The sequence below is a fragment of the Crinia signifera genome, chromosome 6 (assembly GCF_055691185.1).
Source record: "Crinia signifera chromosome 6, ASM5569118v1, whole genome shotgun sequence".
Lineage (NCBI taxonomy): Eukaryota > Metazoa > Chordata > Amphibia > Anura > Myobatrachidae > Crinia > Crinia signifera.
In genome coordinates, this window is record NC_139222.1 from 143,036,633 (window position 1) to 143,063,152 (window position 26,520).

Consider the following 26,520-nt stretch of genomic DNA (forward strand, 5'->3'; position numbering starts at 1 on the left):
GCTGCGCTATATAAGACGCTGTAACGGAATCTGCTGCGCTATATAAGACACTGTAACATAATCTGATGCGCTATATAAGACACTGTCACCGAATCTACTGCACTATATAAGACACTGTAAAGGAATCTACTGCACTATATAAGACACTGTAACGGAATCTACTGCACTATATAGGACACTGTAACGGAATCTGCTGCGCTATATAAGACACTAACGGAATCTACTGCGCTATATTTATTTATTTACAGTTTCTTATATAGCGCAGCAGATTCCATTGCGCTTTACAATAGCAGACAGTGATAAATCAAACTGGGTCACAACAGACAGACTTGGAGGTAGGAGGGCCCTGCTGCAAGCTTACAATCTATAGGAAGACACTGTAACGGAATCTACTGCACTATATAAGACACTGTAACGGAATCTGCTAAACTGTATAAGACACTGTAACGGAATCCGCTGCGCTATATAACACACTGCACTATATAAGACACTGTAACGTAATCTGCTGCGCTACATAAGACGCAGTAACGGAATCTGCTGCGCTATATAAGACACTGTAACGGAATCTGCTGCGCTATATAAGACACTGTAAAGGAATCTGCTGCGCTATATAACACACTGTAACGGAATCTGCTGCGCTATATAAGACGCTGTAACCCGAGCAGCAGCAGCAGCGCGGTTCATGCTGACGACACTTTAGCACCGGCCACAGTGACAGCCCCCCCAGGCCGGCAGCAGCGTGGAGTCTTCCAGCCCTGACGGCAGTGACAAGACCCCACCAAGCAGACGCAGGTGGCAGCGACATGATCTGCCCTGACTGTTAACAATGCAGTGCCTGCCAGAAGCACTGTAGCACCGGCGCCAGTGACAGGAGTGACAGCAGTGTGGTAGCTACCAGCGGCAGTGACTGGAGAGGGGACAGCCCCTGCCCGAATGGCAGCAGCTCCAACCACGCGGCTAACAGCATGAGGAGTCAGCTGCCAGCCTAGCGGTAAGCTGACTTACGCCACTGACAGGGCGGCAGCAGAAATCCTTCTCCTCCAGGAGAGGAGTCTTGAGTGCTGCTGGCTGCGCTGCCCGGAAGCCGGACCGGGACCGAGCAGCAGCAGCAGGGCAGAGGACAGGCGCCGGCACACGCTGACGCCGTTACGTTAGTGCATACCATGGATGATTTGCGGAGGCGGGGGTGGGCGGGCCGGCGGCGCCATTCCACCAATCGGCGCCCGGAGCATAAGCTCCGGTGGCTCCGCCCTCCCTACGCCTCTGGGTAGACATTCAGCACTTGTGCTAAAAGATCAAGGGGGAGGGGTGAGGTATGGAATACCTACAGTAAACAAGTCAATACCAAATGGTCAACATGCCTTAGGTCACAAAAGGTACAATAGGTCAATAAAGATTAACGTCGATAGGTACAAAAAAAAAAAAAAAAAAAAAAAAAAAGGTACTTGTTTCCTAGCACGGCCACAACGATCATGATCGTGGGCATCGTGAGTAAAAAATCGGGGCCACCGATTTCCCATAGGAAACAATGTTAAATGGCTCAATTTACCCAAATCATCATAGGGAACAATGTTAAATGGGCCAGAAACCCCCCAAAACACCCCTGAACAGTGAAATGTCCCCCCAAAAGTAGTTTACGCCACTCCACGATCAACGCGAAACCCGAAGCGTGGCGAGCGCAGCGAGCCCACGAGGGGCGGCGGTACGCGTCCTCCGACCTTTTCATACCCCCACTATCCACGTCGGCGTGGAGTTGAGAATAGAATAGTGTGGCGAGCGCAGCGAGCCACTGAGCCCGAAGCGTGGCGAGCCCCGCGAGGGGACGCGTATACCTGTGAAGCCCGCGAAGGGACGCGTTTACATGTGAAGGTATCCGCGTGGGCTCGCCACACTATTCTATTCTCAACTCCACGCCGACGTGGATAGTGGGGGTATGAAAAGGTCGGAGGACGCGTACCGCCGCCCTTTGCGGGCTCGCTGCGCTCGCCACGCTTCGGGTTCGCGTTGATCGTGGGGTGGCGTAAACTACTTTTGTGGGGACATTTCACTGTTCAGGGGTGTTTTGGGGGGTTTCTGGCCCATTTACCATTGTTCCCTATGATGATTTGGGGCATCGCGTCTGGACCATTTAAGCCTTTTTTAGCCGCATACGGCGCGACCGACGCGATTTTGACTTTTTTCAATGCTTTTCAATGGGAAAACCGGGGGCATCGTGTCGCAGACCACTAAAAATGACACCCGATGCCCGCGATTGTGGCCGTGCTAGGAAACAAGTACCAAAAAAAAAAAAAGTCGACTTTTTTTTTCAGCTCATTTCAAATCTCGTATTTTTGGCAATATGTAACCACCACCAATAGAAATCACTATTCCCAATATGGTAGTAAATAATGCAAAATGTTTTTCAGTTTAACAGGTTTCATATTAACCATTTTTATGCTGTCAACCTTAAGACACTATTATACTGCTTTCACATTGCAAAACCTGCTCTGACCCGATTTTTTAAACGTTTCTTTAACCGGGTCAGAGCAAGTTTAACCCCCTTTACATTGCATGTTGTAAACGGTATATTACTGGTTAATTACCGTTTTTGTACCTTTCACATTGTGAAAGGTACACGGTAATTAACCAGTAATATGCCCCCCAGCATCCCCCCCCTTCCCTGGTGCTTGCCAGCGTGCACTCACCACAGCAAAGTACCCTGGCACTGCCGGGCATAAGAGCTGCATCGCTCAGGGGGTGACCCTACCTCCCTCCCACGGGCAGAAGCCCCACTCACGCGTCTGCTGCCGCATCTCTCTGTGCAGCCGCTGCTTTCACCCCTGCCGCTCCGACCTGCGGGAGCTGGGGCAGAGCAGCTGGGATGATTTGTGGAGAGGAGCGCTCCCGGAGCAGCCGCTGCTCGGGACCCCCAGCTCCCGGGCCGCCCTCACCCATGCCTCTCTGGACTCCAGTGAGAACGGGCGGACAACACCTCCCCGGCCAAGCCGGCCGCAGGCAGGGAACAACGTGGGAACTGGCTGATCGCCGCAGGCAAGACTAGGTACCTGGGGAGACGCCGTGGTTCCAGGGGAAGGGGGTGGCGGGTGGCATCTTGCAAGGGGCGAGATCCCGCTGGCCAAGTACTATTGGCGTCCAGTTTGTAGGGTCCAAAATACCGGTTTAGACCCGTTCACACTGCAGAAATAACGGGTCTGAACCGTGTAGGCCCCTTCTTTTTAAACGTTTTTAATTACCGGTTCTCTTGAACCGGTAATTTAAAACTGGCACTTTCACACTGCATCTATAACCGTTTTGAAACGGTAAAAAAAAAAATCGGCAATTTACCGTGTTATAGCTGCAGTGTGAAAGGGGTATCAGTTAAAGCTGAAAATTCTTTAATTGGCCAAATCAAGTTAGTTTGCTAATTATGGCTTGAAAACTAGTTCCCATAAATCATAAGCGAATACTTTTGTCCAATATATTTAGTCTAAAAGGATTCTTCTTGGTCTACAAATTGCCGTCACTTGAGTGTACTTTAATATAGGAGGCCCTTTATTGCATGTCTGTATTAGGATGTTGGATTAATTTAGAAATGACTTGCTTGTAAGCTGCAAAACCTTTCTAAGGTATGGCTGGAATACCAAATAACAGTTTTGCAATCCTAAAGACACTTGTTCCTGGAAAATTTGGAGAAATTAATCTGCCACTACCATAGTTAAAAAGACATAAAAAAAGACATGATGGGACTTGTCATTTTAAAACAGCTGGAGTGCCGCAGTTTGGACATGCAGGACTTAAATCATGTATACATTTAGGATGCAAGATTTACTGCACTGTAGTGCCTATACATCCCTAACCCTGCTAGGGGTGGCAATTGCCAATAAAAAAAAAAAAATCACTATGTTCATGGTTATAAATCTCAATTAGACTTCCTGTATCATTTTTTTTTTTAAACAACTATCTGGAGGGCATCACAGGTGGTATGGGTAGAGCAAGTGTTCTGATGGTGGGAAACTATCTGGTCCTCTATCACTTATTGCCATAATCGATCAATGATTTGGAATCATTGATGGCCATCCCTATGCAGGAGACTTGTACCTTTTCTAGAAGAGAAAGTAGGTATGTGCAGTCTTCACTGTGCAAGTAATGTCACAAAGGGGGGGTAGGGGGGGATTGGAAATAGAACATGGGACTCCTCCTTTAATAAATGCCCCTGTATCCCAGGTACTACCTTCATGTTAGAAAATCAATAAGATCACCGATCTACCATACCTACAGTAGTTCTGCACACCTCACCAGTGTTACATTCAAGATAAAATAAAGACCTATACTGATACATGCAGATAAAATAACCCTGAGTAAACATAGCAGAACTGCTGATGATGGACAGTTCAGAAGCCAAAAACAATGACCAAGCATCAAAAGGAATGGGTCATTGACAGCTATTTGCAAAAAGCAAACTGGCTGCTAAATAGGATGGATCCATTGGGAAATTCAGATTTCGAAAGGAAAATCTTCATTTTAAATACGTCAGTTTAAGGGCTTGGACAGGATTAATTTTGCCAACTCTCTGCACTTAATCACTGCTTATATTTGTACCACATAAACATGATTCAGCAAACTGCCCATCTGTCACCCCGTAATCCAACATCAAACAGCAGCCACTGTGTGGATGACTGAAATAGAAGCGACACAAACAAGACCTCGCACTTGTATTCATTTTAAAAAGTGCAAATAGAGTGTCTTTATGTAGTCTTTTCAAGATGGAACATAGAAAAGACAAGATGGGGAATGCAATAGGCAAAGGAGGCAGTAACTGAAAGACAGAATGGCAGGGGCATAGTATCGCGAATGAAAACCAATTTAAAAAAGTCAAATATGGACACATGGGCAAGAATTGAAGGAAAAGCTGCCATTATTTATATCCCAAATAAAGGAAGCCTACTGTCTAGTACTATTTCACTGACTTGTAGTGTTTAACTCTTTGAGTGCCAACATCTCTGCGAGAGATGCGCAAAATATCGGCTAAAAATGCCAACAGCTCTGTAATAGATATGCAAAATATTGGCTAAAAATGTCAACGTCCCTCAAATTTGTTATATAAATTCAAATAAAAAATATGTTGTGGGAAAAAAAAAAACTATTTCCTATATATAGGTAAGCATTACAGGCCATTATAATGAATAAAAATGTTTGCTTGCCAATTTTTCACACCAATTTATTTCACAAATTCACTCAAAGGGTTAGAAGCCTGATCCATAACGATTCATTGGAGAAATACAGATCATCCTTCATCATTTCAGTTGAATTTATGTTTAACATAAGGAAGATTTGTGGATTCAAATACATTATAAGCAAATCTGTTTTGCACTTGTTCCTGCCTGTATAGGTCTGTGAAGCATAATTACATGAGCAGAAATCAATTTCTGTAATAAAGCACCTTTTGTTTTCAGAATTAACAAAAACCCAGGGTGATGTGACCTTAATAAAAGCTGTAAGTATGGATTTTTAGAAAGATCTGTTGTCTTTGATTAGACACAGACCTTGCTCCCTTCTAGGGTAAACTTGAATATTAAAGAACCGAAACAGCTTCTGGCTCCACTGTGCCGGTGTCCTGACCGACATCTGCATGTAGGAATGTCAGTAATTACATTCTGCAAGTCTGTGTAGAGGATCCATGCTAAGCTGGGCAAGGACATGCAGTACTGGAGTTATGGCAAATTAGACCCTGAAATTTTACAATAGCAGAACTAGAAAGGCTAAATACAGAAAATATATAATAATAATAATTAAAAAAAACCACATATAAAAAGAAAATTTAAACAATGCAGCATTTACATCTGCAAATTATGAAACATATCTGAATATACACTAAAACAGCCTAAAATACACATACATTTATACCTTTATTTAAATTTCACTTTTTTGGGGGTTTTACTCATTTATTAAAGATCGCCCACCAACAATACAGTACAGGGAGTGTGCTGCTTGGATATTAACCAATTAGCAGCAACCAATCATAAGATTGAAAATGGGTTATAACTATCACCCCCTTCTCGTGGGCCCACACCAACCTTCTCCTTTCAGAGCAGTGATGTATACATAAGCCACGCATTAAGGTGCTTTACCTCCCCCTTGACTCTTCACTAGAAAGAAGGGATTATACCGTCACCTCATTAAGGAGCTTAAGTCTATAGTACAAACTCCACCCACTGAGTGAGTTCTGGTATGCTCCCCTTCATCCCTGTTGAAAAAAGCATTACATCTCACCTTTAAAAAAAAAACAACTGTTCTTCACATCGGTTGTATTTATTATTTTTCTCGCTCTCTTTTTTAGAAACACAACGCTATCTCTAGATGATGTTATGGGTCTTTTTACCTGCAGAAATGGAGAAAAGTAGGGAAGAGGCATTCTCTTCCCGATTTTCTCTGCTCTCATGCAGTGCCAGATTAAGCCTTCGGGGGGCCCGGGGTACTTTAGACAGGGGGGGCCCCTTGCACTTGTCATTACTGGCCGCAAACTGCATGGGACAATATTACACTGTCAAAACAGAGTAAAGGCAGAATAAACTTGGTCAATGGGTAACTGCAAGGGATATATATACAAGTGGATGGATTCTGAAAATTGTTTGCAGCAGTAGAATTTGTACAAAGTAATAGATTAGAGGTGGAAATTTTTAGAAAAATCACAAAGTGTGACTTTTGCAGAGTCCAAAGTGTGCCAAATTGTGCCATACATGGCGCAATAAAACCAAGATGTATGTGGACACATCTGTATATATATATATATATATATATATATATATATATATATATATATATATATATATATATATATATATATATATATATATATATATATATAATTTTAATATTACACACACATACTTACCACATGAAAAGCCTGTGTTTCTCCCTCTGCACCTTACTCTGTAGGCGACCTCACAGTCCTAGTGCTGCCTCTGATTAAAAACCCTCCCATGACTAAGCTGCTGCTGCTGCTGTTCTCCATGGGCCTGAGAAGCATGTAATGAGCTCCATCAAGCAGAGCTCAGCACAAACCTCTCAGCCTCTGCCCTCTGGTGCAAAGTGTCATGGGACTTAGTCAACTCTCAGTAATGCACAGCACACTTGTGCAATCAGTGTCACTTGGCTCCTGATGCTCAGCACCATTAATTATTGTCATATTGGCAGATAGGTGAAGCTGCAGCACTACCCCACAACCATGCACAAAACCTTTAGCTAAAAAAATTTTTTTTTTTAAAAATACATGCCAACACAGGGGGCCCCTAGCTAGAGGGGGGCCCAGGGGCACTGACCCCTTGTGCCTCTATTATAATCCGGCCCTGCTCTCATGGCCATTTCCTCCAGTCCTTGCAACTATCTCTGCTGCCCAGATGGCTTCCAATCTGCATTGGTGACATCCCTGATGCTGATCAGTTCATGCATACAGCCTTTTACCACAAGGTTTGGATCGGCATAGAATACAAATGTGGAACAAAATACAAAGCTAAAGCTGCCTTTTTTTTTATTTAAATAGATCCTTTAATGGCCTGTACAATTAGTACATGCATAAGGACAGTTATGTGGAAAAAGGGAACTCCCAATGTCTGACTAGTTAACATTTCTTTAGTAAAAAGCAAATTAGAAATTCTATTTGAAAAATGTTTAAAGCATTTCAATCTTGTGATGACATACTAACCTCATTTTTAAAGCCTCCACCTCCAAAGGATGTATTCCTCCTGGAGGTACAAAGATATATTTTATATACAATTTGGACAAAAAAGCTTTCTGTACATTCCATAACCATGCTGGTCATAAAACAGCCTATGTGAAAGCACTACAATTGTTCTCGCTGCACTTTCAGTTATGGACTTCTCCCAAATGTGTGCCCTAATAATTCATGCCCTTCACCTCTAATTGCACCACTCTCCATCTACACTGCAGAAACAAGTACTTTACTTTCTTATCACATATATATTTAGTGAACAGAATGGGAGAGAGATAAAAGGGGGGAGCAAAAGGCTCAATCATGGTTGATTGCTGTATATAATCAAACCGCTTGTCTTGCGCAGAATGCTATTTATCCAGAGACGGAATATAAAACAGACCATATTGTCGCATTTACCTTCTTTAACAAATACAGAAAGAAAAATGAGAGTCCATTTAAATGGTCAGCTGTGTCATGATTATAGTCGAATATGGCTTATTATGGAAAATATGTTAAATGTTGTCATGACCAACCCTAATATCTGAATTGACTTTGTGCAAGTAAATACCAGATTAACAAATTTAATGAAGGAAACATACATATGGCTTTCTGTTATATCTTGGATTATTTATGCAGGATACCTGCTAATCAAAGTAGAGCAATCAATCTTTTTTATTGGCAAGCTAAGAGTTCCATGGAAAGTTTAGGTAAAAAGGGTTTATTTGGGTCATTCAGAGTTCACCATAAAATCCTTACGAAATACATAATCTATTAAAGAAATACTTGCTTCAGAAGGCCTTGGTAATATGTGTAACCACGGAATATTACATGTCCATGTTATAGAACTATGCAGAATTTGTATACCCCCGTTTCCTCCCACAATCCAAAAATATACTGGTTGGCGAATTGGCTCCCAACAAGTTAACCTTAGAATGTCTGTGTTCGTGGTAGGGAATATAGATTGTAGATTGTGAGTGTTCAAATATTCTCTGTAAAGAGCTGCGAAATATGTGTGCGCTATATAAAGACATTGGGTGGGGGCAGACTGGCTCCAGCAGTCTGCTTGAGGACAGCGGATGGGGCCTGCAGGCCGGAAATCCTGCACTGTTGCGGCCAGGTGTCTCAGCCAGGTGCCGATGGAGGTCACCACCTCTGATGGTCATTCCGGGGACGTAGAAGTGCGCCTACCAGGGGGGGGGGGGGTGTGCAACTTCTGTGCCGGGTCTTTCTAGGCACTCCCGTCCGCCGCCTCTGTACACCTCCTCAGCCTTCGGGGGCCAAGGATGGGAGCTCGGAGATCGGAGCGGAGCTCCACATGCATGCAACCATCCCGGCCCCCACCGGAATAGTTGCATGCCACAACAAAGGCCTTCCCTGGTGTACATACACATTTAGGACTGTGCGTGTACTGAGTACTGAGTCAGTGTCTGTACACACTGTAATGGATTCATTTTTTAAGAGTCTGTGAGTGCATGTGCAACCACCATTATGGATGCGCCAAATTACCTTCAGTCACTTCCCAGGAATGCCCACTACATTTTCCATACAGTCTCCAGGTGTGCATCTGAAAATGCATGCGGGAAGCAGACATCAACTGCACCATTAGTTGTGGCAGGACTGAAGGTTAATAACAATTTCAGTTCTTTTTAGAGAAAGTGGGTGATTACGACTGGTTTAATATGATCACAACTATGGGCAGTATTCAATGCTCCCGATTCACCATTTTTTTCCTGGCGAATCGGGCCATTTTCTCTACCTACGGTGAATCTTTTTCGCTGAAAACCTGATTCCCCCGATTTAATGTTCACTGTTCGACAAAATTGAACAGTGAATGCCGGCCAGTTCACGGTTTCATGCTCGCTGCAATTTGCTGGTGTATTTCAATGGGGTTTTCACGGTGATTCGCCGAGAGTGTATTCAATGCTAGGATGCAAACTGCTTTCAGCATGATTTTCGCCATGACTCATCGTTTTGCATTCAACATCTTTTTAAGGTGAACTGGAATGTGTACTTTTAAAATAAAGTTGTTATTTTTTCTTGGTGTAAAAAAAAATATATATATCAGTCATTTTATTATGTGGGCATGCTATTTGGATTCATGTGCTTGCAGCACATGAATATATATTTCAATTTTAATTTTTATTTTTATTTTTTTTACACGTTACGTCAGCAGGGGGTGGGGAGCCGCTCATTACATATTCACTGCACACTGGTCCCGCTCATTACATATGCACGAGCGGGTCCAACGCAGCGGCTACCTCTACCGCATCCCCTGCAAGCTCTCCTGGGGGGGGCAGCTTCTGCTGCCTGTGTCCCCGGGAGCCCTCCTTCTCCCCCACAGTGTTCAGCGCAGGCAGGGAGGCTTCCATCTCCCTGCCTTGCACCATTCCCCCGGCTCCCTGCGGCATTCGCTAGGGGGGGTGGTTTAAAACTCAACATCAGGGGCAGCGAATGCTCCAGCCCTCTGGAACCCGGCAATTGTGCAGTGAATCTTAAAGAGGATTCGCTGCACATAGCGGGGGAAAAAAAAACCACATCGAATACTGGCCTATATGTCATGATGGATCTTCTTGTGTCCAACTGAAAAAATAATAAGAAACAGGGGACCAGCTTCAAATCAGCTGAGGAACAGAACAATCTACACTTAGCCACTCCTTCATTTTTCAGATCCAAATAAAAAATTCCATTAATAATTTGTTTAGCACACACAGAAGTCACAAAGAGTTTATTTCACCCTGCCAGGTTTTAACCAAAGGTGCGGTGGAAACTGCAAGCACACAAAAGAGATATTAAGCAACAGGGGCCACCACACCCTGACTCAACATACCTCCTGCCTTGCAAGAATAGGGTTACAATTACAAAAAGACACTGGCAATGCTGGATAGCGCAGGTGGGAAAATACTGGAACACTATGCAAAATATTAGGGTGTTTACAATGATTAAGCTGTGGTATTTGCCAAAAATTAGAACAAAAGCAATATGTAAAATATGTAAATACAGTATGCATGAACAAGGCTCTAACCCAGTGGTTCTCAAACTTGGTCTTTAAGACCCCACACAGTTCAGCTTTTTCAGGTCAATCGATAGGTGCATTCATTACTGACTGACACATTTTAAAAGATCCACAGGTGGAGCTAATTATTTCACTTGATTCTGGGACTTGCAAAACATGCACTGTGTGGGGTCCGGAGGACAGACTTGGAGAACCTATGCTCTAACCTATGAGCCAGCAATAGCTATGTAGAACTCCAAGGACATTTGAAATAATAAAATAAAAATCCTAAGAATTTAACTATTAGGCGTCTGACTAAACAAAAGGAGGAGATTCGTTATTTATCTACTGCATCCTAGAAAATGGTAGACGGAATGGTTGCTATGGGCAATATCACCTTTGTTTTTAGAAGCTTTAATAATTTTACCCTTAAGTGACATGGTACACAAGAAAGCAGAGACTACTTAAAAAGGTACTTGTGTATTATCACGGCACCCACTACTCCATTTGCGTAGAGGGCTATTCAGGGTAGCGAAATCGCATTGCATGCCATATTGTACGGCATGCGATGCGATTTTACTATGTAATTTATTCACTGCTCTGTGTCAGTGAATCCAATAAAAAGATAGGATGCGATAAAAAAAAATCACATTGCATCGCATGCCATTATTGTATGGCATGCAATGAGATATCGGTTCTGATGGAACCTAGAATAATGCCATTTAATGGTAAAATTACATATAATGTCATTTATTTGCCCCCCTCCCAAACGCATCCTCCGACCTTTTCATACGCCCACTATCCACGTCGGAGTGGAGTTGATTTTATATAGTGTGGCGAGCGCAGTGAGCCCCGCGTAATACATGTAGCATAATACACGTCCGCTCGCCACGCTTCGGGCTCGGTGGCTCGCTGCACTCACCACACTATATAAAATCAACTCCACACCGACGTGTATAGTGGGGGTATGAAAAGGTCGGAGGACGCGTACCGCCGCGCTTCGTGAACGTGTGGATACTGGGGGGGGGGCATTCATAAATTACATTATATGTTATTTAATGATATAGTACATCAAATGCCATTATTAGCGTCAAAATCGCATCGCATACCATAACGGCATGCAATGCGATTTCACTACGTTTGCGTACGTAGGCATGGGTGCACAGACCCACAGGGGGTAACGCAGCCAGCGGGATGCCGAAAACAGAGATGATTGACATCTGAATGCAGCCCCGGTCCCCGATGTCATCCAAGCAAGGTGGAGTTGTTCCTCCTCCTAGCCAATCGTGAGGCTGCCTATTGTCAAATCGGAGGCGGGCCAACAGACACTACTCAGGCACGAGTGATCAGAGCAGTGAACAGCCTCTGGAATGACGCCGGGAGCAGCAAGTCCAAGCTAGTGCCACAGGTAAACTAATGTAACGGGTTGGGTGGGAGGGGGGCACAGAAATATCAGAACATACGATATAACAGAAGTATATCTACATGGGGGGAGGGGGCTGACAAAATGTTATGAATAGAACTACAGGTGGTGGCTTTTGAATGCAAATAAAACTACAGGGAGGGTGCCAGGGCCTGATAATATCAACTTGGCTACACTCACCGCATATCGCCATGCTCAGTCGGGTGCCTGCTGAGCCCCTTGCTTGTGTAGCTGCTCACACCAGCACTGATGAACATTTGAAACATGCTTGAGAGTTACCAGCTGGCTGCCAGAGTGCAAACTTATTTCAAATTTCTGTCACCGCTGGAATGAGCTGGTGAGCAGCATAGGAGCCGAGCACACACTACAGAGGGCTGTGGCATTGAGCGCTATCCTCCCTTCTACTCTCCTTTCCTGCACTTATATGGGTAACCTGTCAACTCCATACAAACGGTGCGATTCTAGCAAGAATCGCCCGGAACATGGTCGCTGAGTGACCATATTCCCGCGCGTACAGGGCATCTGCCGCTGGGAGCGAGCTCTCACGACCATTCCTGCGACAAGCGGCTTTCCACCAGAGATCAGCTGTTTTCCCTGGCAGTATCTCTGGTCGCTGATGAAAATGGGACAATGAGCAATATATTGTTCAGTGTGTACAGAGCTTACGGGTCATTACTGGGGAATAATATGTGATGGGCATTACGTGTGTGTGGCATAATGTGTAATGGTAGAAAGAAGTACTTCACTTAGCATTTTAATAATGAGCCATGCAATCTGGCTGAATAACCATAATACACAATAAATCAGTTATAATACTGTATGATCATTTATTTTAAAATTAAACTTCACAATAAAAATGCATGTGGACCCTTTTCCAGCAAATTATTATTATTTTTTTTTGGTACTTGTGGAGTATCACGGCTCCTATCGTATGGCATCGTATGCCATATGTAGTGGCATACGATGGCATACGATTTTTACCAATTTTTGAGCATTTTTGCTCAAAAATCGTATGCGATCGCATCGGATGCCAAACGATGGCATACGATGCGATGGCACCCGATTTTGCACTGAAATGCATCAAAATGCATTGAAATGTGTATTAAACTTGTGAAATGCCCCCAAATGCCATTTTTCATAGTGCACCACCCCCACTGTCAACCCGAAGCGTGGCGAGCGCAGCGAGCCCGCGAGGGGCGGCGGTACGCGTCCTACGACCTTTTCATACCCCCACTATCCACGTCGACGTGGAGTTGAGAATAGAAAGTGTGGCGAGCGCAGCAAGCCTGAAGCGTGGCGAGCCCCACGGATACCTGTGAAGCCCGCGAGGGGACGCGTATAGCTGTGAAGGTATCCGTGTCTGCTCGCCACGCTTCGGGCTCGGTGGCTCGCTACACTTTCTATTCTCAACTCCACGCCGACGTGGATAGTGGGGGTATGAAAAGGTCGTAGGACGCGTACCGCCGCCCCTCGCAGCGCTCGCCACGCTTCGGGTTGACGTTGATAGTGGGGGTGGTGCACTATGAAAAATGGCATTTGGGGGCATTTCACAAGTTTAATACACATTTCAATGCAAAATCGGGTGCCATCGCATGCCATCCGATCGCATACGATTTTTGAGCAAAAATTGGTAAAAATCGTATCGCATGCCACTATATATCTATGCGATTTTTAGCATACGATGAAGATCGTGGGAACGACGAGGACGACGAGGACGAGGACGAGGACGAGGCAGACACTCTTCATTAGCCCACCACCTGCAACTCCACGCCAGGTGCAGCAGTATCTCTATATTCATCCACGTTCACTACATCTATATGCATTACTAGTGGTGTTTGTTAAGTTAAGCCAGTGGTCAGGGAACTCAGTCCTCATTACCCCACGCAGTGCATGTTTTGCAGGTCTCCTCACAGAATCACAAGTGAAATAATTAACTCCACCTGCGGACCTTATAATGTGTCTGAGTAATTAGTACACCTGTGCACCTGCTGGGTTACCAGCAAAACATGCATTGTGTGGGGTAATGAGGACCGAGTTCCCTGACCACTGTGTTAAGCACTTCCTAGGATATGAATTTGGAAAAATAATTAACTCAATATACATTATATTACAAAATACTGCAAAGGACATCCACTACAAATTCTAAAGTAACAACTATATAAAGTTCACGGACTTTCTTTAACTCAAGCATCATTACTTGTTATTAAAACATATAGCATTTTCAACATTCACTTACATTTATAATGTGAAATTTAATTGTAAAATAAATGATCATACTGTATTAGGACGTATTTATTGTGTATTGCGGTTATTCAGCCAGATTGCATGGTTCATTATTTAAACGCAAAGCACAGTACTTCTATCTGCATTTTGTTATTGTTATACTTTGGATACCCATGCTCAATGGAGATCTTGATTGTTTAAGGTGTGTGCACACAGACACACCTAGAGTCTGCAGCTATTTAAATTAACATTTTTAATAATATATAAAATATTATATATAATCTATAATACATTAAATATAATATATTGTATGGCGAGTGCTCATTCATGCCGAGCACTCGCCAGATTTCACTAGCTGGCGAGCGGACGGGTACACCTGAGCGTCTCACTCGCTCGCCCTATTCTGGTGCCAGTCACTGTTGTAAGTAATGTATAATGGCCACTTCGGTGTGTGGCATAAAATCAGTGGCTGTTCATACCATTATGGAGGGGGAGGGCTGCCGCAATGCCCCCCCCCCCCCCGCTGCCGTCCCTGGTCACTGCCACCATCCCCTCGCGCGCACCCCTGTCCCTGCACAGGGCTAGCGCATGCACAGTAACGTCATACATACTGTGCATGCGCTGGCCCAAGCCTCCTGGTTCCAGCGCATGCGCAGTATGGTCCGCTGTACTGCGCATGCACAGAACCCGTTTTGGGGGCTGCCGCACATTTGCACAGAAAGAGGCATCCCGGAGGGATGGAACACCTCCCAGTGGGGCTGCCTTGAGTGACTGTCAGGTCAGACTTCCAATAGGAAGTCACTGCCAGTCACAGTGAAGCCAGAGCAGTCTCAAAAACTGCATCTGGCTTCACTTTAGGCAGAGACAATGGCAGATTTTACCTGGGAGGCTGCAGCAATAGGTAAAAACCGCCACTGCATAATATGCAATGCACACTGTGGTGTGTGGCATAATATGTCAATGTGTTATGGGCATTACATTGTGCATAATCCTGGTGCAGTTGCACCTGTGCCCACAACTCTGTAGTTCTGCCTCAGCCACAGACCATAAAATAGTTAGGCAGCACTCCCTTCATTCTATGATGAAACACTCCTCCCCACTTCCCTAAATGACTTATTACTATACCAATCAGTAATCAATCCTACCAAAAAAAAAAAAAAATGAAAGATGAAAACAATGCATATTAAAAAGACAAATACATGAAACACAGACCCCCAATCCAGAGGAATATGCAATAAATTCAGTGGGGACATGCATAGTGTGAAGTTTGACATAATGTACAAAACATTACAGGCAGCAAGATCGTTGTGTTGGCAATATCTCAAGATTAGAGGGGATATTTTCAGTAAAGCATTAAGACCAGCCCTAGGGTACAAATAGATTAACACTAACACATATCTGTAGCATACGCATTGAAGTTGCTGCCAAAGGTTAAATGAGCTGAAAATCTGAAATGAAATACTTCAATAGAGTACATATTACATACAGCTCACAATGCGACTGCAGATGGGAAACACCAAGTCCTCCCAAAGTTATTTTTATACCATAAGACATCTGACCCTACATTCTAATTAACATTTTTTTTTTTTACATCCAGGAAAAAAAAAAATCTAAGTGTTAAAAGATAATTAGGTACTTGTTTCCTAGCACGACGCCCACGATTTTCATCTTATGCCATAGTTTTGATCGCATCGCATGCGACCCAATTTTTTTTATTGTACAGGCACCCTGATGGGTGATTACCATGTTAAATGCACCCCCATTGTTAACGCCACCCCCACTATGAACACCAACCCGAAGTGTGGCGAGCGCAGCAAGCCCGCGAGGGGCGGCAGTATGCGTCCTCCTACTTTTTTCATACCCCCACTATCCACATCAGCGTGGAGTTGATTTGATATAGTGTGGCGAGCGCAACGAGCCCCGCAAGGGGCCAAGGATTACTTCACATGTATTCCGCATCCGCTCGCCACACTATATAAGATCAACTCCATGCCAACGTGGATATTGGGGGTATGAAAAGGTCTGAGGACGCGTACCGCTGCACTTGCCACGCTGGGATGGGGCTGGGATCGGGCAAACTTATCAGTGTCCATCATGTCGACAGATCCACACAAACTACATGAAAAACTCTTTTTCAGGTTTATGAGCCATCCATGGTCTTGAAGGAACTAAAGAACACATTCTGTTGCTTGAAAAACCTCTTCTCTTGTCCAACCTGCAATAAGGAGGTCGTGCATGGTTCTCTTAAATAGGCAAGGAGAATGACCAAAACCTTCGTAAAAACCCTCTGGGATGAGGTTAGGCCAAAGGGGAGACAAGTGAACGTATCGTGACTTTTTTTGCAAAATCTTAGGAACTTTCTGTCTAACTCCTTTATTGGAATGTGAAAATATGCGTCCTGCAAATCTATGGATACTAGAAAATCTCTTTCCTTCAGCCCTAGTAGGATAAACTTGGAGGTTTAGATTATTATTATAATTTTATTTATAAAGGCGCCACAAGTGTTTCGCAGTGCCGTACAAAGGAACAGTACAGGGAGACAAAACTTGGCATAACATAGAATAAATAACAAAAATAGAGTACAAATAAAGAGCGCCACAGTTCAATACACATTACAGCTTGAATATAAGTAGTGAGGACTCAATCAACATACTATAAGAGGCTTGAGGCCAATGATGGAGAGGAGTATGCAGACGAGGATGGTCACTGAGTGTTTGAGTAAAGGAGAGCTGTGAGTGAAATGTGAAGAGAAGAGGGCTTTGACAACAGGAGGGAAGAGGGCCCTGCACGGAGGAGCTTACAATCTAGTAGTTAGGGGAGACAGACAGACTACAAGAGGTGCAAGCAAGTGGGTGGTGGCTAGATAGCAGGATGTAAACAGCGAGCTAGTTTATGCAGTGGAAGGGTACGCTTTGATAAATAGGTAAGTTTTCTTCTGCTTAGTCAATATTGTCTAGATTGCTTAGCATAGATCGACTGTGCCGGAAAGGCAATTTTGACTAGATCATAGACTATCATTACTTAGACAAAATTGCTTAGTCAACATCTCCAGTGCATCTAGCCAAAATCGCTCTCAAAATTGCTTAGTCAAAATTGTCCATTAGCCGAAATCTCCCCTTGTGTACACCCCTTTAGAGTGTGTGTCTGCTGTCCAAGACCTGAGCCATAGAGCCCTTCTGACCAAAACCCCTGAGGCACTCTCCAATTTTAAATGGCACTCTCCATTTTTCTATCTATTGGATCTCTGAGAGAAGCACCTTCTTCCAATGGTCCTAGTTATTATTTCAGCAATTGCTGCATCAATTTTGGGGACATTCATCATAAATCGTGTACATAAAATCTTTTGATATTACCCACCAGTTTATCAACACTCTGCCATTCTTTTTGCAAGATATCCTTCACAACTTTTTGAATGGTAAAGCGGATCTACCCCTTCGGGATCTATCCTCAAAAAGAGAATCCAATTCCAAAGTAGATTCATCCTTATAATTCAAAGACTTATATACATTTTTCAGGCTCACATCCACAAATATCCTCTCATCTTTGATCAGTTCCCCTGACTCCACATCTTCATCTGAGGTCATAGTCAAAATCCAAGCTGGTCTGTGATCTAGACCATTTACTACTTTGGAGAAACTCCTCCTTAAAAACAAAATAGATATTCATCCACTCCATGAGTTGAACCAACTGAGAGGATGTATTAGGAGTAGGGGTGGAACTTTTAACACATTCTGGCCCTTATTTTGGTTCACTCGCAAAGGCAAATTCCTTCTCAAATGTACAAAACCATGGCCTTTATTCTAGTTGATTCGGTCGGATGCGTATTTTCGGTCAGGAACCGAGTGTTCTTAGCCCCGCCTTCCGTACGGATCGCTCACATCGTCCGTATGCAGTAAGACGCCAAACGAACGGACCGCGAGTGGATTTTTCATGTGAACACCTCCTCCATCTTTGGGAACCTCACCCATCATTCGATGGTCGCCGACCATCGAATGCTGGACCGAGTGGTCAGGCAGCACCGAGTGCTCCATCCCTGCAAATGCAGGGATATGGGCGGGCAGCTGGCATCCGGCTATGTCATATGTCCAGCCCCTCACACGTGCGTCAATGCCGGATTACCATATTGCAATAATTAATAATTTTTTACTGATCATTTCATGACCAACTACTTCAAATATTATTTATGTTTATATCTCTGTATATATCTATATGCACAGTATATAGATTCAACTATTTGGGTTCTCTTATTTTCTTCTTCCCTTCTTATTTATATTTTTTATATATTATATAATTTTGATTATATTATTTGCCAGATGGGTCACCCAACAGGTACCAACAATCCCCCTTAGAGTTACCATTCCCTAGATAATGGATTAAAAACCATGAACCATACAAGCCAATGCGCATGTCACAATGTCAGTGACAGACGCACAAGTATAAGCTGCATCTCACGGGATTACCCGACATCACAGCTAGGGGCTACAGATCTCATAGCGAGTCCTGGAATACAAGCCGGAAACTCGCTGACAACAGTCAGGCATAAACGAGGCTTGCGACGCACGCCGGAGAGCCCGCTCGGGTCTCCTACAAAACACCACCCCGCTGCCACACGTGATCTGACTGCTCGTCCCTACTATTGGACCAGCATTCCATTACCACAGTAACCACCAATGTTTACAGGAAAGAAGCCGTGTTACTACGGCGTTATACAAGTTGGTCCATTTTTGATCATATATTTTTACTTGTTCTCAGAAGTTATTTACTAATAAACACTCGTTTTATACTAAATTTCTACCCATATTGTATGATTGTTTATTGTTATCCCTTTGCCTTCTGTTGTTCCCTATTATGAGAATTATTTGTAATTATGTACACTGACCATTGCACGCAGGTGATTCACCTTAAATCACCTAACCCAGGGTATATAAACTCTACTGTGAATAGCTCCAGCAATACCTTTGAAAAAGCTGTATTTCACAAAAAGCGAAACGCGTTAGTGGTCTTCTCTGGACTGGTTAACTGTGCCCTAAAACCTTCACCAAGGCCGGTCTGTACTTGACACCTACTACACTCCCCAAATTGGAACTTTTTGGCTATTCCATCTGCCTACCAATGGTGAGCACCGACCCGCATTGCTGGTTTCTACCATCTCCAGCTTATATTACAAACATAACCTGCAATCTCCCATTTGGCCGTATCAATCTGAGGACAACTGCTGCAATGCCATCCCAAGGGATTAACAACCTCTAACGGCGCTGTGTAATTATTGGCCCTCATCTGGGCAACTAACTGCTCCAAATTCAGTTCCAATCCTTACTATTGGTGTCTATACAGGTCCACAACCAAAACGAGACAGTCATTTCCCTGTGTGCGTATACATACACACACACACACACACACACACACACACACCAATCTTCAGCACTTAATTATATTCCGGTCCAGTTTACTCTTTTAATAATGTATATGTAATATCATATTTGATATCCCCATTTTATTGTCAGTTACTTATGTATTTTTACTTTGTCTATTTTATTAATGTTATTAAATGTATCAATCTTTTTCATCAAACAAGCGCCACTTTTCGTATATTTTTCCTTTCTCACAGCAGCACAACCAGCCTATTGCCAGGTAAAACAAAAAAGTCTGTACCTATTCTTGCCTGCTACTACTAGAGACAGGAAAAAAGTCTGGGAGGAGAGGGGAGGAGAACACCTATATACTAGAGGAGGGCAGATCCTAAGAGAAATTGCCTGTCAATTTTAGGAGGAATGGCCTGAACCCATCATGAAAAAGCACTGCTGGACCCAGGAGGTCAACCTCTGTATTCGGATTAACATGTTTTGGACAGGGTGTACTTTATCAGACCTAAATGTAGTATTTAGATGTAGTATCCAAAGAGTGTAAAGCGTAAGGAGATTTCCAAACTGTATTAATGCTAAAGGCGATTCTGGCCGTTTTCACCCAACTCCAACAGATTGGGCTGAGAAATCGGGTGAAATCAGCCCCATGTTTTTGACATCCCATCCAATCCGATGTGCAGTGTAGCCGTAAGGTGCACATCTCAGGTGCTTTTAATGTATTGCATCAGATTTTCCTTTAACTCCCTTGTCTGCTCCCCCCGAAGCATAGGATTTATTACATGCGATAAATTCTTTGTCAAATGGCACATCAAGTCCCAAATTGGATGTCAACACTGCCGGGGAGCTGCTTGGGAAGCTCAAGGGAAATCTGGTCCGACTTGTGCCTCAGACAAGTCAGACCAGTGTATGAGGCCTTTCTATTGGCTATGCTGTGTTTTTGTTGCTTATTTTAAAGAGAACATAAAATAAATTGGTGAGAATGGAAAATACTTACAAGTACCTACTTTACACACTCGTTTAAAGAAGATGAAAACCTTTTCTTTTTCATACAGGCTGCGCTTATTTGCTTAAGTGCATCCACTTTAATTATTCTGTTTGATACACTACTCCAACTCATTGCCCAGTAACCTTAAAGCTATAGCATTACTGCAGTTGTCACTGCAACCTTTAATTCTTCTATCCAGATCATCATAAAAAGGAATCAAATATTCCCATATACAAACAATAGTGGTTTTGTGAACTAGATGGTCTAGTCCAGGCATTCCCAGCCTCGGACCTCAAGGCACACTAATCGTTCCTGAACACAAACAAATAAAACTCGGGTTAATTCTTCATTGTGTGATGAAGACTTACGCCCTATAAATAGGTACAAAACACATTACAAGAGACTTAAAATGGTCACTTACAAGATTAACCATATGGCCTCTGCCAATCATTTATACATGTTGAGAACCAATCATTTGTGTTTTTTTGTTTGGTTTACTTTTGCTATTTATACATAAAGGGATTAAACACATGTTGCAGTACAAAACCGGTTACACAATTACACAATCCAACACATTAGGACCCTCATTCTGATCGTATCGCTCTCCGGCGCATTTGCACGTAAACATTTATGCGCATGTGCAGCCTCTTTGTGCAAATGGATGCGGCAAATTGATTATTCACCGTGCCGCTCACATGGACCAGTGGCGGTGGGAGGTGTGGGGCGGGAGCCACGAGTAGCACCCAGTGTTTCATGGGTGTTCCCATTTCAATTGCAGCGTGACAAGGGTGTCAGGGGTGGGAAGCTGAAGTCACCGGATGTCAGCTGCCCGCCCTGTTTCCGTACCAGGGTGCTGCAAACCAAAAGTCACCAGAGAGTGACTTAAATTTGCGAGCACTTTGGAAATCATTCGATAGTCAGCAACCGTCAAATGATTTCTGCCTCGCACGTAAGGCTGTGAATGGATGTTTATGCAAAGCATCCATTCACATGCGTGCAGGGACATTTGCCGTGCAAGGGAGGCGGTCGTTTGTGCAGGCGGCATTTAAAAAGAACATAAGGGGAACAACAAATGGTAGAAATGTGTGTTTGTGGGGGGGGGCACTCACCACGCTTTTTGGCAAGGTGCTATACCCAATCGAAGTCCACGTGGATGGTAAATGATGAAACATGTGGACCATTTGCGGTGTTTTTTTTTTTTTTTACTGTAGATCTCTGAACCAGATATCTTTCAAATCTACCCAACTAATACCCCTTTCACACCAGAAATGCAGAGACCAACCCGGGAATTAAATTTTCACACCAGAAATGCAGAGACAACCCCGGGAATTAAATTCCAGGGACAAGCAAGGACATTCCCGGGTTGGGACCCATTCACAAATGCTTTTGAAGCAGTGACAACCCGGGTTGGCACCTTTCACACTGAACCCGGGATAACCCTGCATTTCTATGAGAATATCATTGAAAATGGCCTTTTTTAGGCTCACATTAGGTAATTGATTATTAATAATTAAGACACAAAACATTTGTAGTGTTTCAGCCTTTGTTTACTTGTATAAAACAAATTAAAAGGCATATGAAAGCATCTTCCCCTCTAATGATTAATAGCTCTCTCACCTCCTCATTTGTCCAAGACATGGCACACATTGCAGGCTTTCAGGGGTTAAAATGCACTTCTGGGGTCTGTGGTGCTACAGAACATGCACAGTGTCTCCCTTTAAGCTGTATGCTGTCTCTGGTTGTGTCTGTGAGTGTCCACCACAACAGGAAGTTGCCCTGCTAGCAAATCAGCACTAGAAGAGGCAACACGGGAAGCAGGGACATGTCCCTGCACCTTTCACACCAGCCAGTAACCCTGGAAGGACCCGGGAGCAACCCTGCTACCTAGCAGGGTTGAATTGCCGGCCAATTAACCCGGGAATTTGTCCCTAGAACCTTTCACACCAGAGCAAGTCCCGGGTTGTTCCCAGACCCAACCCGGGAATTTAGGCTGGTGTGAAAGGGGTATAACCTCCAAGTCTGTCTGTTGTTACCCAGTTTGTTTTATCACTGCCTATTATTGTAAAGCGCAACGGAATCTGCTGCGCTATATAAGAAACTGTAAATAAATAAATAATGCATCAGCCAGTTGAAAAGCCAGGTGCTTGCTAGTGTCAACATTTAGACACACATTAAAACATCCAATCTAGATGAATGCAGCCTGCTAGCACAGATGTGTGAACCTGTAAACCAAGTGGCCTGAACAAGAACCTGGTAGCAATTCCAGTTGTGTCAGCCGCTTGGAGTCACACAGTGTGCTATACACACATTAACACATGTTTCTTGTCACACGCAGAGTCCCAAGTTCCTCTTATAAGAAACCCAGTCTACAATATAAAGCATGCATGCTGCATACCAGTCTGCAATAGAAGACCTTGTGAATCATTGTACCAAGCTGCAGCCTTACTATACAGATCAGAGACAGCATTCTACATTATGCTCTGTCCAATACGAAAATCATATAGACAGATATCCATGACATTTTTACAATGTTGTAAACCTGGCAACTGTCCAAGGATATGCCATACAGAAAATCATTGTGCATTGCCTGGTTACTGCAGAGCCGTGTACAATATACCATACTGCAGAGTGTCACTGCTTTAGAATGTATACATTCCAATACAGTAGAAAAGATATGCATATACCGCATAGGATCATACATATTTGATAATGTCAAGAGAATGCATCACTATATGGCTCAGATGAAACACATGGTTAAAGTATATAGAATAGGCTTAATTAAACGTTGTGGAAATGTATGAAACATGAACATTGTTATAGGCTGTTGAAGATACATTTCTATAGGTTACAGAAGAGCTACAGTACTACAGACACACACAAAACACTGCATATTAAATCAAGAATTTAATATGTAAGCCACATGCATTTTTGCCAAATAGCGAGCGTTTGCAAGCACACACACACACACACACACTATAGAACAGCAGCACTGGAGTGGTTAGCTATTAGATGGCATTTGCATTGATCTGCAGTCAAAAGGAGCCATGCACATGTACAGTATATATAGAACACAGTAAAGGAGTGCTGTATATTATACACTGCAATACTGATGCACTGCTCCTGCACAATGATATCCGTGCCTCGTTCCCAGCTGTATCTCACCTGCAGCAGCAGCCGCCACCTCCACGTCTGTCCTGGCAGCTTCGTCAGCCTCTTCCCCAGGCCGGCTCCCTCCGCAGTACGGGAACCGGCCCTGGTTATTTGACAGCCTCCTCTGTGGGCCCTCCTTACGTCCGAAGCTGTGCTCACTCTTCACCGTTCCTCCTAACTTCGGTTTCCGTCTCACCTCCGCCAGTGCTTCCCTCCCAGTCCCTCAGCTACGGCCCGCACCGATCTACCGACACTAGGACCGAACGCCGTCGCCACGCCCATCGCCTCATTACATATGCAGGAGCTCTGACTGCCAGCCACGCCCACTATCCTTTTTCTCAATTAATACGCTATATATACCAGTCATAGCTAGGTTCTGTCATTGTTCGTCATATGTGGTTATGCCAGTTATGATTTCATTCATTCATTGTGTAAGCTTATCTGGCTATTTGCAAGTGCTTATTATTAAAAAGTAATTGCTACATAATAATAAGCCTTGAGGATTTTCAGAAGTCATAATACTGGACCTGATTCAGAGGTACACACAGTGCTGATGTTTGTGCAGCTGAGCAATTATTTTCTACTGCGTATGTGCAAAAATCTAAGAGACCCTAGAATTTGTATGTGCAAACTAATGTGTACGATGGTGTACTAATTAAGGCCCCCATACACTAGTGAGATTTGCTCAGATTTGAGCAGATTCTGATGGATAGGGCCGATAAAGCAGACCAAGTGGGTTATTCTGATTGACCGCCCTCCCCCCTCGCAGCGCGGGTTCGCCTGCACAGGCTACGAATGGATGTTTAGGGTAAACATCCATTGGCATGCTGCGGGGAACACCCACATCTTTTGATGGTCGCCGACATAGGCGTGCGCAGCACATTTTATTAGAGGTCGGTGCACTGTCAAAGCGGTGTGCCTAGCACCACCTATTGGGCATGTCTAACACCGCCATTGGGTCTGTCTAACACCGCCAATCTGGCGTCCACTCACTACAATATAAAACGTCTCTCAGCCACACCATTATATCCTGCCTATTTCAGTTTTAATCTTCTAATTACTCTCTGTAACAGTACATGCAAATAAAGTCAAAATCATATCTGGAGGACACAGGTATGTAGTGATATAACAATGGTGTAATACAATTAATAATGCAAAACACGCATAATTGATTGATGGACGCTTATTTTAATGGAATACAGGTCTAAAAAGCAAAAGTCTTTGGTAAAAAATATTGTTGGTATTACTAGCAGCAATAAGTGTGGGGTGTGGGCACAGCATTAGAGGGTGCCTGTGCACCCTTAACACTCAATGTGCGCACACCTATGGTCACCGACCATCGAAAGATGTGGAAGGTACATGCATATAAAAATGACTTTCAAGTTGCTTCCATATGCGTGCACGCTGGGACGGATATGGGCGGGCAGCTGACATCCAGTGCGGTTAGCTGCCTGCCCCCCACACCCGCATCACGGCCTCATTAGCATGAGAGTGCCCAGCATTCTCATGGGAATGCCCATGAAACGCTGGGCGTTCCCATATGGTAATGGGACTGCCTTTTCCATCTTTGTGGCAGGAATTAAAAAAACTACCACACCAGGCTTCCACATAGCTAGGAATGCTACACCTGGGAGGCAACCTGGAGTGAGCAGCCAGAGAATCGCCAACTGTGCATAGTGGCCATGTTTTGAGATATTTATAATGGAGGCTGTGTGCCAGACAGGGGCTGCTTTAGAAGCTGATATTGTGAACAATAGAACGTTAATCGTTGAGTGGATGCACCAGTACAGCTGAGCATTGTTCAAATACACAATGCGGCATTGCAAGGTGTGCTCAGTTCTTTGCATGAAAGTACACAAGAGAAATGCTCAAGCTGTCAATTACATATTTCTACACTTTATCTACTTTGAAACCAAATCTATTTTGCAGCTGATCCTTCTCTTCTCTACTCAACAGTCCTCAGTTCCTGCATTGGTTACCTGTATTCTACCAAAGTCTGTAAAAAAATAATTTTACATAAAAAACATCAAAATACTGAGCAAGGTCTACATCCCTCGTCTACATGCATTACCTGTTCTCATTCACAGTTATAGGTAGGGGTTAAAGCAAGGGGGAACAGAGTTCCACCACCTCTAATGGTGAGGTAGAACATTTTAATCTCCACATTAGCCCTGCACAGTAATTCTCACAGAAAAACATTCTAATGGGGGAAGGGAGGGGGTGTAATTAGGTGGCATAGAGAAAGGAGTCCGCCCACCTCTGCATGACCACTTTAAGCCCTGGTTATAGGACTTGTTCCAGGGTGCACCCACTTTGTGAAATGCCCTCTCTCACACAGGGGCAGATTTAAGGGGGGCCGAACGGGATCGTGGCGTGTATGGGCAGTGTGTGTGTGTGGGGGGGGGGGGGCGCAATAAATTTTTTGGCAGGGGGGAGAAAAATTTATAGTTAGGCCACTGATTGTAGTGATGATGGGGAGGTGATGATGGGGAGGTGATGATGATGCCGCCTCTCTCACCCAGTAGCTGATATAGCTGGGCTTTCTCTCCCCATCCTGCTGTCCTATTGGCTGGTGGGCTGTAAATTAAATGGTGTGCCACCCTGATTGCTCACAGACAGTGTGGGGTGAGCTGTGTCTGCCGCACGGTGAGTGTGTGCCAGTTGTGTGCCCGGTTTCAGGATGAAGTCACCTGA

The 26,520-nt window shown here is 43.9% G+C and overlaps 1 protein-coding gene across 8 annotated transcripts in view; it reads right to left on the reverse strand.

The window, feature by feature from the left end:
• The window catches only part of TANC2 (tetratricopeptide repeat, ankyrin repeat and coiled-coil containing 2), a 454,397-nt gene extending 430,291 nt beyond the window's left edge, over positions 1-24,106 (reverse strand). For 7 of the 8 annotated variants that reach the window (XM_083147487.1, XM_083147485.1, XM_083147486.1 and 4 more), the window contains exon 1: positions 23,839-24,105. The gene's annotated coding sequence lies outside the window, so the exon portion shown is untranslated. Of the gene's footprint in view, positions 1-23,838 lie in introns of all 8 variants that reach the window. The other variant, XM_083147496.1, reaches the window with a different exon arrangement.
• Between the last annotated feature and the right edge of the window lie 2,414 nt (positions 24,107-26,520).